This window comes from Pistacia vera, unplaced genomic scaffold (assembly GCF_008641045.1).
Source record: "Pistacia vera cultivar Batoury unplaced genomic scaffold, PisVer_v2 Contig625, whole genome shotgun sequence".
Classification (NCBI taxonomy): domain Eukaryota; kingdom Viridiplantae; phylum Streptophyta; class Magnoliopsida; order Sapindales; family Anacardiaceae; genus Pistacia; species Pistacia vera.
Window position 1 is genome coordinate 558,048 of NW_022196474.1, and position 14,055 is coordinate 572,102.

A 14,055-nucleotide genomic window follows, 5' to 3' on the forward strand; every position below is an offset into this window, starting at 1 on the left:
TTTATATATTGTTAAATACATTTTCTAACACTTCTAAGGGTTATGTATATATATATATGCAGAGTTTAATTAAATTATTCTTTTCAAAACAAATAAAAATTGGAATTGTTGTATAGATTATCATTTAATTGGTGGGTTAATATGAATTTTGTGAAGAATTATTGGAGGTACTTTTTATACTGAAAAAATACCTCCTCCTCTCTCGTTTATCTTAATATAAACGTTTATAGATGTATTAAGTTGATAATATTTATATCAAGAATACGTATTTGGGATTTGTAATGTTATTTTATTGGCTAAATTTAAATAAATATGAACGTTATTGAAAATTTTGGCTCTATGACTAAGAAAAAAGTAGCAGATTATGATCAAGTTAAATCCTAATCCAAAATTCCTGAGAAGACACACGTATCAATGTGGGCTAAAAAATTGATTTCACATATCTAACTTTTGTGTTTGTCTAGTTGTACTCGACGTTCACAACGCTTGAATTTCCATTTGTCGTTTCTGTATTGATGGAAATATTTTATTTTATTATTACAGTCAGCAATCGAAAGTTAGGCAAATGACAAATTCATCACTTTAAAGCAGCCAATTAGATTAGACACTTAACTACCCCAATTTGACTTTATAATCGTGCTTAATTTTCCTGATAATGACAATTATTAAAACCCACTTGTTTACCTATAGACGCCATTTTTCATTTTAGGTGGTCCTACTAATACGATAAATATAAATCTTAATATAGAATTATTAATATTTTCGAACCTTATCATCCCTTGTGAAAATTAATTTATAAGTTAATTTAAATTTATAAGTATTTAAAATTTTAAGTAATTACGTATTTAATTAAAATATTTATAAGTGATTGATAAGTAATTAACGCGTTTGAAAAAATATAATTTATAAGTATATTTTATTATTAAAATGATTAAAAATAATATTATATTATTTTATCAATTAATAAATTATACAGTAGAATTTTAAAATTAAATAAGGATAATGTGATAATATAAGTGTTTATAAGTTACAAAAAAAGAAATACCTCTCCCCCAATTTTTTTTTTTTTTTTATAAGTTCAATTTATACGTATAAAAATTATAAACAAACAGGTTAGTTTAATTTTAAAGCTTATAAGTTGGTTTAATCAGCCTATAAGCTCAAACAAACACCCCTATAGTATATAATTAGTTAATACATTTGTGTTTTATACGTAAATTATATGGTCAATCATATAATTCGTGTATAAAATATGAATTTATGTATTTTATCTAGACAATCGTATAATTCGTGAATTATATACCCCAACCGAATTATTGTCAAATTATACAGCTGTATTTTTGCAGACAAAAGTTCATTATTTGATAAGGGAAGCAACGCCGTTTTAGGGGGGTTTTTGTCAACGAAATCCCCTTTCTTCAGTTTCTCTTTGTCTCTTCTTCAGCTATCAAATATCAATTATCAAACAAAAACAACCGTATCTTTGAATCTTGATCACTTTTCTTCTCTTTTGAGTCTTGATCTCTTCTTCTCCTCGTTTTTAACTCTCTTTTCCAAGACTTCAAGCCTCAAGTACATATTTCTTCTCATTCTTTTTTTAACTCTCTTTGAATCTTGTATGTTCATAGAATGGATTGCTTGTGTTTGTGTTGGTGTGTGAGTAGTAGTAGTAGTAGTACGGGCTGACTTAGTGTTTTAATTGGATTATTGATTGAGCAATGCTAATTTTACAAAGAAACATACAAATATTGCATACAAAGACAATCTATACCCTTAATTTTCATGATTTCTCTTTCTCTTTTTCCGTTTTTTCTTTGTTTTTTGCTTCTTGCTAATGTCCTTTTGTAACCTTCTTTGTATGGGTCTTTGTAAGGATAACATTTTTCTTGTTGATTTGTTATGTTGGTGGATTGACTTGTGTACGAAACATGTTGAGAAGTGTTGGTCTTACAAAGACAAATACAAAGGGGACATACAAAGACAATCCCTACCTTGATCTTCATAATTTCTCTCTCTCTCTTTTTTTTCGTTTTTTCTTTGTTTTTTTCTTCATTTTGTAGCTTTCTTTGTATAAGTCTTTATAAAGATACCATTTTTTAAACATGTTTGATGAAATGATTGTCAGAGTTCTATAACTATTTGAGTGTGATTTTGCGCTCGCAATGTGGGAGGTGAGCTACTGAGCTTCACTTAATGTTGTTAGTTTCCGTCAAGATTTTGGTATGAAATTGATTGATTAATCGTTGATAATACCATTGATTTTCGTCTTATCTGCTTGCCACATCTTCAAATTCAAACTAGGTGGGTCATAAACTGTTAGATGGGTGGACAATGTAGATACAGAACTGTATTTGGGATTCTGATTATTGTATCGAAATGATATTTTGAAAGTCACGGCCAAATTAGACTTGTCTACTTTTGCGGTTTGCCTTGACTTGCACAAACTATTGATGGCATCTTTTACACAAATTAAGCATAGAGAGCTGTTCGATGCATAAGGATGCAACAAACAAAATGCTATTAAATGAAAAATACCAAATCATCCGACTTAAAAAAGAAAAAACACATTCCTTTCTAGCTTTAGAGAAAATAAAAGAGATAGATTTCATGAAATTGCAAAATGTTTAAATTATATAATACTTCCTGTTATTTAAATGCTACCATTTCATAGTTATAATCTATTTTCAACAAGAAAAGATGTGCATGAAATTCTCAATATAAAACAATGTCCAATACCTAAAATACAAATACAAAATCACATGACTTATATATATAATAATAAAATATATAACATATGCTTAAGAATTACTGTATTTTTCAAAACGTATTATTGACAATGTACCGTATTAAACTTGTATATACCCGTATATTATTTTTCTCGTATCTGAATTTTATGACCAAATTTTTATAAACGTATTTTTCACCATTTGTCATATCATACCCGTAAAATTCCCGTACCCTTTTTTTGCCATATCTTTATTTACTAACTATAATATATAGAGTCAAGTTATAGTAACTTTAGAATTTTAACTTAATTTAAGATGCTAATTTACTTAACCTATAATTTAACGGTTAAGATGATGAAGTGGCACGATAACACAGACTATTGATTATCATTGCGAAGAAGAATATGTATTAAACATAATTAAGAAATAGCAACAATGTTGTACTTGTATTTACACCTACAGTGAAAATTACTGTTTTAATAATGTTAAGAATGGCTTTTAGACATTGAGAAAGCATGGGCTTTCAAAAAACGGGAGAGATTACTCTTTGGTCCACTATACAAAGCATGTGCTGCAGCCCATGGGCCTCTAAGAAACGGTGAGGAAATAGCTTTTTAGATTGTACGTAAATTATTTAAATTCTGACCAAAAAAAAAAAAAAATTGTACGTAAATTATTTAACAATAACACTACATATACATCACTCTCTTACAACATTACAACATGACCTGGCAGATGTCACCTCATTTGCCATATCAGTCATATGCCACGTCACTTTCCTCTAAAAAATTTAAAAAAAAAAAATTTCTTACGATAACAAATTTCATTTTCCCTAAATTCAAATCCTAAATTAATTTCATTTTCACTCAAATTCGAACCCTCAAGTTTTTCCCAGATTTCCTTTCAATTTTTAGAACCCTAGCCACCACATTCCCCAATCTCAGGTGAAACGCAATTGCCACTACAACTGCACCAAGTCGACCTCTACACCAGCTCTATTGGGTATTCATCTATCAGGTCTATGGAATTTCGACCGCCTTGATTGTGTTGACCACTCTGGTTTCCTCCGTCTCCTTCTCTACTCTTCCATCAACAACCTCCTAAGGAGTAATTCTGGCCTTCTCCCTTTCCTCTCATTGCTCCCTTTCATCCGTATGTCCACATCCCTTATTTCTCTCTCTGTCTCTGTCTCTTTTATTTTCTTAATTCTAATAGGATTTTGCTAATTATGATTCATAAACAGATATGGAGGGAATTTAACCCTATCCATTTCTTTATTTATTCATTTCATTACAGTTGTTTATCTTTGACTGTATCTCTGCTCTTTTTTCTTTGAATTTGAAAATCCTTTTGTTATGTTCTAGATGTTCTTTCCTCTTGGATCAACGACTATTGTTGTATATGGTGGAATTAGTTCTTTGGTCTTCTACAGATACATAGTCTATGACACTGATCATTTGATCAAGCGCTTCCCATATGACAAATATATTTTGGCCTCTGTTGCTCTCTATTTCGATATACTGAGCTTATTCATTTTCATTTTTCATGTGCTAGGGTTGGCTGACAATTAGGTGTACGGTGGTCTACAACTAGCCTAGATTAGGCTTGAAAACACACCATATGGTGATCCGTTTATGTGGTCATTTGAACTTGAAACTGAAATATGAACTATGGTATTGAGGATTTTGTACATGTTCCCATGTACTCTTGTGTTAGTGTCCTCACAAACTTTCTTGATTGAGAAATTTTTCCATTTGATGCTCCTTCTCACTGTAAATGTGTTTCTTATTATTCATTAATTTTGCTTGAGATACTGCCACTGGATGGAATACAGGAATAACATGCTTATTGATTCGTTTGGAGTTTGGAATGGATGGCAACATGTTGCTTTGTCTTTGAAGACCTTCAATGAGAGAAATTGATGGAATTAAGACAAGTTATACATAGTTGATTAGATTTAATGTTCAGCTTGGCAGCAGCCTTCAATAATTATTTTTTATGGTCTGCAATATCTGGTTAATTGGAAGTATAATTTATTGTGTTCACATTCCAGTCTATTTAATATGTGGTTACTAGTTGGATTTGTTTGCTTATTACATTCCAGTCTTTTAGTCTATTAATTGTGGATTACAGAAAATAAAGTTTAAAAGATGTAAATTATTGTTGTTTAACTCTTGTACTATTGAGCAGCCTTCTCTTTTAAATAGTTTTTACCTCAATGCATCTTCTTTGTCATCTCTGTGCGGAAAAATTTTACCAACTCATTTAAATTTTACTAATGGAATGTGTGAATTTATTATCAGTGCTTAATTTGGCTGTGTAATGATTATGATGATGCAATTTCATATGAGAGTGCTACTCAAAGGTGTTTGGAGAAGAATACCTTGCTAAATGCAACCTTCCCAAGTGCATTTGTTGTGAGTGTTTTCATAAAAGAGCTGGAGGAGTGAACATATGGCAGTAATCGAAAATCAGAATTGGTGGGTGCTGGATATCGATCGAATCTAGTCATGGAACTTGTTTTGTAAACGTTGTTGATGAGGTTAGTGACATTATAATTTGTTGCTGGAAGTTTATTACTAAAAATGCCAAATAAAGAGACATACAAAATGTATATCAGCATTAGTTACTCAGTGTCAAATAGATGTTCAATATAGTTGATTGCTAGAATCAACTATAATATGAACACATATATTTTCTTGGCCTTAGTTGATAAATCAACTCTAATATGAATGATCTAGTTAATTTTAGTTTTCCATGTATTTTCCTTTCTGTTTATAATCTGATGCATGTCTTTTTTCTGTTTATAATCTGATGCATGTCTTTTTTCTGTTTATAATCTGATGCTTGTCTTTCTTTTGTTGTAGTCTTTCTCAGTTTGCTGGATGGGAAGCTTGGGCAGTTTCTACTGCAGCTGCAGAATTTGAGAAGTTGCAATCTTTCTCCAGTTTGTGTAGAATTTGAAAAAAAATCAGAATTTGTGCAGTCTTTCTCCACTTTGTGAACTTGAGAAGCTACAGAAAAGTTGTTGTTTAGGACGAAGCTTGTTAAATTGGACTTATTGTTTAGGATGTTAGGATGGAACATGCTGTTTAGGATGAAACTGGAGAAAAAATCAATTGTGGTGATATCTTTCATGAACTTTTATTTTCTTTCATGTGGATAAATATGGTTTTCATGTATTTGCATATGATCAGTAATACAATTCACATTTGTTTTTTCTATTTGTTCTTTTTGGTGCCAGAGATGAGCCAGCTTTTCCTCTTGAAACTGTGATGGCAGAAATAATGTATTATCTGCTTTTAGTTAATTGCAAACATTAAAAATCCAGTTTTTTTTTTTTTTTTTTTCAGGTAAACCTACTAATTTTATTAAAAAATAAAAGAATTACATCCTAAAAATCACACTCCCTTTTACATAGGCGAGGACCTTGGACATGCCCAATGGACCAAACTACACAAAAAGAAACAAGAGCAACCAAGTGTATACAATCCTTATACACAAACAGTAAGACTACACAAGACAACCAAACTGAAGCCTTCACCCAGAAACTGCAAAAAATGCAGCAATCACGCTGCACCTCCATACACAGCACTGTCCAGATCACTACTTCAATAGAGAAGAAAGATGATTGTTTCTTTCCTGTTTATTATGCAAAAACTTGTTGTTGATTTTCGCAAGTGTACGAAATCGTGCAAGTGATAAAGTGTATAAATACGGATATCGAACCCAAGGGAATTACTATTATCAATTACCAATTAAACTATCCTATTACTATTTGATCAATCCAAATTTTATCAAGGAAAACCTAAATAAAATAAAATTAACAACTGAATTAAAAAGAAAACTGAACAGAGAACAATTAAAATGAACATTTGGGTAAAAAAACAAGATGACAAGACCTAGGGCAAGACTTCACACCAACTCTTATTCATATGTGTCGATCTCTTATGCTAATTTTTTAAGCTCTTCCCACAGTTCAAACTCCCTAAATTTCCAATAACTTTCTCTCGAACAATTATCAAATTAACCCCTAATTACTAACCCGAATTATCTCTAATCAGATTTAAGCAATTGGAGATCATTACGCTCTATGGAGTTTACCAAAACTTCACAAGTCGCGGTAACCTATCTCTAGCGTTCGCTCAACCTATGATTTTACTACCGTAGACCAACTAAGTATCATCTCTCGATCTCAACCTAGTCCATTAGTTCATTCAATTCTTGGGACTTTAAGAATCAAAAGCATTAGGAATAATAGTAAAACTTAGGAAGACTTCTTAATAAAAATTAACAATCAAAGATCAATACATAATTAAGAGATTGGGCTACATCTTAGCCCTAGAGAATAAAATTAGTTCATAATAAACATGAAAGAAACAATCATCTTTATTAAAACATTCATCATGAGTTTACAAGAAAAGAATAAGGAAAACTTCTCTATATTGTGAATCAAAGCTCCAGAATTTCTGTTACTTCTCTTCTCTCCTCTTCAGATTTTTCTCCCTTTCTTCTCACCCAAGAATCCCCTAAATAATGCTAAAAGACTTCTATTTATATCCCACAAGGGTTAGGGTTTGTTTTTCCTTAATTTTATTTGATTTGGAACCCTTAACCCTAGTCTCCTGGCTAAAAATGGACAACAAACTAGTGACTTCCATGACTGTGCCATGGTACTGTGCTGCAGCATAGTAGCTACTGGAAAAAGTGTGCCGTGACACTGTACTGCGGCACAATAGCTGCTGCCCTTTTCCCATATCATTCCACTATTCTTCAAAGATGTTGATTTTTTAACTCGATAACTATGGAATTTTGAAAAGTTTTAAACATATGAAATATAGCCCTTTGAATCAGCTTTCCAACGGTCTAAGAATCGTCTAAATACGAGTTTTAAAACTCAAGATATTATCAAAATACCGAGGCATGCGCAAGCTGGAACGTAATCTAGAATCTTCTCTTTACTTCCATAACTTCTTCAATTCAACTCCGATTCTTAATCCGTTTGTTTCCACTCATCACTCATTCCGTTGGAAACATGATTCTTCATCCGAGCATAACATTTAAGCACTAGTGACCTGAAAAACACTAAAAAACACCCTTGATCCCGTAAAAGACAATTATGAAAATATTAAGCAACTTACCAAGTTAAGCCTAATTTCCCACAATTAATGCCCCAAAAGCCACTAACTAAATGTGTATTTTCAAGCTCTTATCAATATACAATCCTTATACACAAACAGTAAGACTACACAAGACAACCAAACTGAAGCCTTCACCCAGAAACTGCAAAAAATGCAGCAATCATTGTAATATCCCACTTGAGGTACGTATTTAAGATTTGCTGTATTAGTTAAAAGTTTACTGTTTCAGTTTCAATTGAGTTTGTATGTTGAGTTGGTTGAATGGTTGCCTTGAAATTGGTTGAATTTTTGGTGAAGTTTGGAAATCCAATCTTCGCCGGGGCGAAGAAGAAGCTTCGCCGCGGCGAGGAGGAGCTGCACCCACAGGTAGGTTCTGCTCTGTTTCGCCGGGGCGACGCAGAAGTTCTTCGCCGCGGCGACGACCAAGACAAAGTTTCTTGAGTTTTCTAGAGAATTATTCTTTTGGGGCACAATGACCATTCTACCCCTAATTAGTAGAAAAGTGGGGAGTAAAATGAAAGGAAATTTAGTAGAGTTTGTGTTTGGGGGGGGTGTTTTGTAAAGAATCAAAGGATATAGATGGAATTTCCAAGGAAGGACAAGGGCAAATGGAAATGATGCTTATAATATGCCTAAAAAGGGTTAAGTGTAGAGAAACCCTTTAGTCCATCCATTCCACTGCCTCTTCCATTTGCCTACTTTCTCTTAATTTCTCCATCCAATCTTCCAGATTTGTAAGGGAATTAAGGGGTTTTGAGTAGGATTTCATCTAAACATCCTAGGTAAGGATTCATACTTAGATGTGAGTTTTCTTATAGTTATAGTGAAGTCTTATTTGGTTGTTTTATTGTTCTGTGTGTTGTTTTGAGTTGTAGAGAAGGACAAGACAACAAAGGAAAGGAAAAGTGCTAAAGAAGTCACCTTTGACAAGGTAAGTAAATCCAACCCAACTTAAGGTTTAAGCAATCAAATGATAGATATGTATGCTCATATTATGAGCTTGAGATTGATTGTTGAGAATGATATTTTGATGAGTGATGGCTTTTGATGAGAAGATTTGAGCCATGAGAATAGAAATGAAGTTGTGGTAACCAGTGAAGTTTGGTTACATTTAGAAAGAATTTAAGTAGAATAATTGAAGTGTTTTTCTTGGCCATGTTTAGATTATTGTGGGTTAGTTTTGATCCATTATGGATGGTTAAAGAAAGGGTAAAGAGGTATCAAAAATAGAATTAAAGTATGCATGCATTATATTTGATGAAATGCCTAGTGAAGTTGCCCTGTCACTGCCATGACTTTCTAAGTAATTTTTGGGCATCTTACGATGAAATGGGCTGAGACCAAAACATAGAAGTTATAGCCCTTTTTCTAGCTTTAAAACGAACCAAAACCGTAGCAATCCAAGGTGTATACGCAAGTTATGGCCCTTTTGTGTGACTTGTGCAAAATACTGTTTTGAGGAATCTTGTATTTGGCATTTCATTGTGCATTAGTGAGCATGAGCTAGCTATACACATTTGTTTATACACTTAAGAAGTAGCTTGAGACTTAGTAAAGAAGTTGAGTAAAGCTACTTTAAGAATTAAGAGAAAGAGAATAGCGTAGGTTGTGCGATGGGGAACCCGTGAGTAATGGGTAGAGTATTCCCGCATGTCCGCCGCATTGAGAGAGCGGCATGAGTATGAGATAGAGAGTGGTGTAGCCCATGAGAGTGCATACGGATGAGGCTATACCCGAGTACCCGAAAGAGAGATTATACGCTCACATGGCCAAGGTTTTCCGAATCCATGCATAACCAGTCCGATCGGCTAGAACGAGTAAGGTCACGTAGAGTGGGAGCGAGTCCCGGCCGTGCCCCCGGTAAATGGCCGTGACTTTGAAAGAGTTATTAGAAAAGAGTTCTAGAGAGAAAAAGAGAAAGAGAGAGAGAGAATTACCAAGAGAAGTTGCATGAGAAGTTGTAGAAAGAATTAGAGAGAGAGATTTACGGGGATAGATGATAGAGGATTTACTTACTGAGCATTATTTTAGTGCTCCCCCTGTTGTTTTCCTATGTTTTGCGGATTTAGGTGAGGACACAGTCGGATAGACGTGACACGCGAGAGGAAGCGGTTACACTGTCCACCATGTTTTAATATCTTTTGTACACATTATAATCTGTGTAAAAATGTATATATTTGTAAAGAATATGTATATATCTTTAATAAAAGAAAATTGTGGGCCCAATTTCTTTATATTATTTTATATGTATTTATTATGATAATTTGAGTAGTAGTGGCTGTTACAATCTGCTGCCCCTCCATACACACCACTGTCCAGATCACTACGTGTAACGCCCCACTTGAGGTACGTAGTTATTGTTTCTTCTTTTGCTCTTATTTGAGTTGGTTTCTTGGTAATATTGTTTGGTTGACCTTTGATTGAGTGTTATGTTGAATACTTGCCCTGAAATTGGTTGAAAATAGAAGAGTTCAGTGTTCCAAGCTTCGCCGGGGCAAGAAGAATCTTCGCCGCGGTGAAGAGGTGTTGAAGCCACGGGGAACTGCTGGACAGTTTTGCTGCGGCGACAGAAGTTTCTTCGCCGCAGCGATAGGCCGACCAAATGTTTGTTAAGTTTTAGATATTTTCTTCCCTAAGGGCAATTTGACCATTCTACCCCTAATTACAGGAAAAGTGGGGAGTAAAATGTAAGGAATTTTCATGGAGAATATGTTGCTATGGGGGTGTGTTAGTAATGAATCAAAGGATATAATAATTCCCAAGAAGAGTAAGGGCAAAATGGGGATGCTTGTGTATAATTTTCATTAAAGGGAATTAAGTCATTGCAAACCCTTCATTCTTCTTCTCCATCACCACTCCCTCTCTTGCTTCCTCTCAATTCTCTTTCTTTTGATCAAGGAGTTTTAAGGGCTTTTGGAGTGATTGGGGTAAAAATCAACCTAAGGCATCCTAAGGTAGGATTCTGTGCTTTGGTTGTGAAGTCTTGTGAGTTTTTGTATATATTGAGTTTGAGGGTTTTTGTTCATTTGTTGAGGTAGAGAAAAGTCAAGCAACCAGTGAAAGGAGAGTTAGTGAAATCTCTCCATAACAGGTAAGTAAACCCCAACCCAAGTTGAGATTTGGGAATTTCTTGATGAGGGTTTTGATAGCACTTATGTATGTATGTTATTACATGTTATATGCCATGTGTTGAGCCTTAAATGAGATTTCTAGTGCCTTGTGACTGTTTATACATTGCAAATGTGAGATGTGAGATGTGGGTTGAAGGTAGTTTGAGATGGAATTGAAGGTATTGAGGAAATCCTTTTGGAAGTGTCTTTCTTTGGCAGGATATGTGGCTATGTGAGGGGTTTCTCCCCATTTTGGATGGTTAGAGAAAGATTTAGAATCATTGTTATTGTTGTTTTATTATGCACTTGAGTTGTTTGATGAAATGCCTAATAAGGTTTGAGTATAGTAGTGAACCTTAATTCTTGCAACATTGCATGTTGGCATTTCATAAGTGCATTAGTGGAGATGAACCATCCATAAGCATAAATTATGCATTGAGAATGACCTAAGAAGAGTAGAAACTTTGTGTATGCACTTGCTCTTTGAGTAGAGAACTTTGTGGATGCAACTACTCTAGGGTGGAGGAATGGAAGTGCTAGAGTGGAGTGAATGAAGAGTAGTAGAATGGGTTGATACTTTGTGATCATCACCCGACAGTTTGAGAATCGGGTTGATGCTTTGTGTCATCCCCCGACTAGCCATTAAAATGGGTTGATGCTTTGTGATCATCACCATAGGTAGTAGAAACGGTGGATGCTTTGTGGTCATCACCCGTTGTTATTAGAAAAGGGGTTGATGCTTTGTGATCATCACCTGATATTTATTAAGATGGGTTGATGCTTTGTGATCATCACCACAGTGATTAGGAACGGTTAATGCTTGGTGATCGTTACCCGAGTCATGAGGAACGGGTAGGTGCTATGTGGTCTCCACCCGATAGTTACGAAAACTGGGTAGGTGCTTCGTGACCCCCACTCGGTAGTCACTAAGAACGGGTTGGTACTGTGTGAATTCCACCCGATAGTCATGAAGAGTGAGATGTGTTGTGTGAACGCCATCCGGCCGTACCTCCGGTAAGATGAGGCCATGACGTTAGTAGGAAACAACAGAAAGTGTGAGGAAAGAATTAAGAGTAATACATACGGGGATAGACAGATAAAGGGTTTTACTTACTGAGCATTATTTTGTGCTCACCTCGTTATTTTCCTTTGTGGATGCAGGATCTAGGTGACGATGCGGTCGGAGGGGCGTCGGCAAGCGAGGAGCAATAGCTACACTGTTTCCCCTGTTTTGTCTTTTAAAATGGCATTTTTTGTAAATGACGTTCTTTGTGTATAAAAGACGTATGACTTATAATAAAAAGGAAACATTTTGGGCCCATTTTCTATTGTTCTTATGCATGCATTATATTAGTTTACAGCAGTTGTTACACTACTTCAATTCAAGCACACACCACCCTGCACATATTGCCCAAGACTCCTGGAAATTGCATAAACAAACTGCAACCTGCACAACTGCTCAATCTACACAGTGCAAAAACTACAACATTCCTAGGCTTCTTATCCAGCACCCACCAATCTACAACAGCTGCACATCAATCATGGCCTCACATAAAATGCAGAAATCTAAAGCAACAATGCATGACCACAATAACTACCTGGCAATCCAGCTGAAGCTTGGGCTGCCTCCATTACCTATTGAGACCAAACCAATTTTATTAAGAACTATCACAAACTTTAAAGTAATAATTCTAAAATCTAAGCTCCAGGAAAATGTTCAGAAAAATGTTGATAGACATACTAGCTGCAAATTTAAAGCAAAAGAAACACAATGATGCATTTTTTACTAGGATAAAGTCTCAATAAACAAGTCATGCGATTTAAAAACAATAACAATATACAATTTAAAAATGAAAAATAAAAAATAAATGCTGCAATATAGAGATTTATATATTTAATAAATAGCCCCCACCTTGGCTTAGCCTTCTAGCTCAAATCCATCATTATGATGAACTGTGAGTTTCTTAGATCACAATTAATCATAATTAGTTAATCATTTTGCTGCTTCACTAATTCCTTACATTTGTTTCCATCTCCTTGATAGATTCCAAATCAAACATCGTACTTGATTCTAGCAATCAACTATATTGAACATCTATTTGACACTGAGTAACTAATGCTAATACACATTATGTGTCTCTTTATTTGGCATTTTTAGTAATAAACTTCCAGCACCAAATTATAATGTCACCAACCTCATCAACAACATTTACAAAACAAGTTACATGACTAGATTCGATCGACTTCCAGCACCCACCAATTCTGATTTTCGATCATTGCCATACGTTCACTTCTCCAGCTAAAATTACTGGATGACGCATGAGATACCTTAAACCTGAAGTTAAAAACAACTTTAGCCTATGTCATTTTGAGTAAAACATAAACCAGAAAATTATGAATGGTGAATGAAAGTTGTTGAAAACATATATTAGAAAATGTGCATTAAACAAATATAATAGAATATGGATAAGAGGAACTAAAAATCACGTCCTACTCAACAAAAAAATATCTAGTTTTTTCTTCATCATTAGAAAGTAATGAAAACTAAAACAAGTGTCAAAAATTTGAACAGAAAACATATTCTGTAAGGAACTAATTTTTATTTCTTGAGTTCAAGCTAGCACACTAGTAAGATCTCTTGTAGTTGTACAAAAGGTCTTGGGATCATATCCTAGTCACGACAATATGTTTGTGTGGAAACTTGATTTCTCTTGGACAATAGGCTAGAAAGTGGTGATCTAGTGTGATATTCAAAGGACATGAACAAGCTGATAGACTTGAATGCTACAGGCAAAAGTCAATATCGTATTCTTTAATGAGATTACCCGAAGCCATAATATTGAACAAGATTTTACCCTTCGACTTTCTAAGCATATCAAGAAGTCTATGACAATAGAAGAAAATAAATATGAAGCAAATCACATCCCCATAAGTTCAACTACTAAGGCAAAGCATGGAAAATTGAATTCGTCAGATAGCACCGATTAACCAATAACTAAACCAATCAGCATATAGCAAGAAACATATCCATTGACTAACATTTAGGTTAGCAATAATTCAATAAAAAATCATAAATAA

At 34.1% G+C, this 14,055-nt stretch overlaps 1 long non-coding RNA gene across 1 annotated transcript; it reads left to right on the forward strand.

Annotated features, from left to right (window-relative positions):
- The first annotated feature begins 3,541 nt into the window (after positions 1-3,541).
- On the forward strand, positions 3,542-5,950 carry LOC116111085. The gene is made up of 3 exons (XR_004124998.1): positions 3,542-3,878; positions 5,030-5,268; positions 5,594-5,950. It is a non-coding gene; the product is annotated as an uncharacterized LOC116111085 (long non-coding RNA).
- The last annotated feature ends 8,105 nt before the right edge of the window (positions 5,951-14,055 follow it).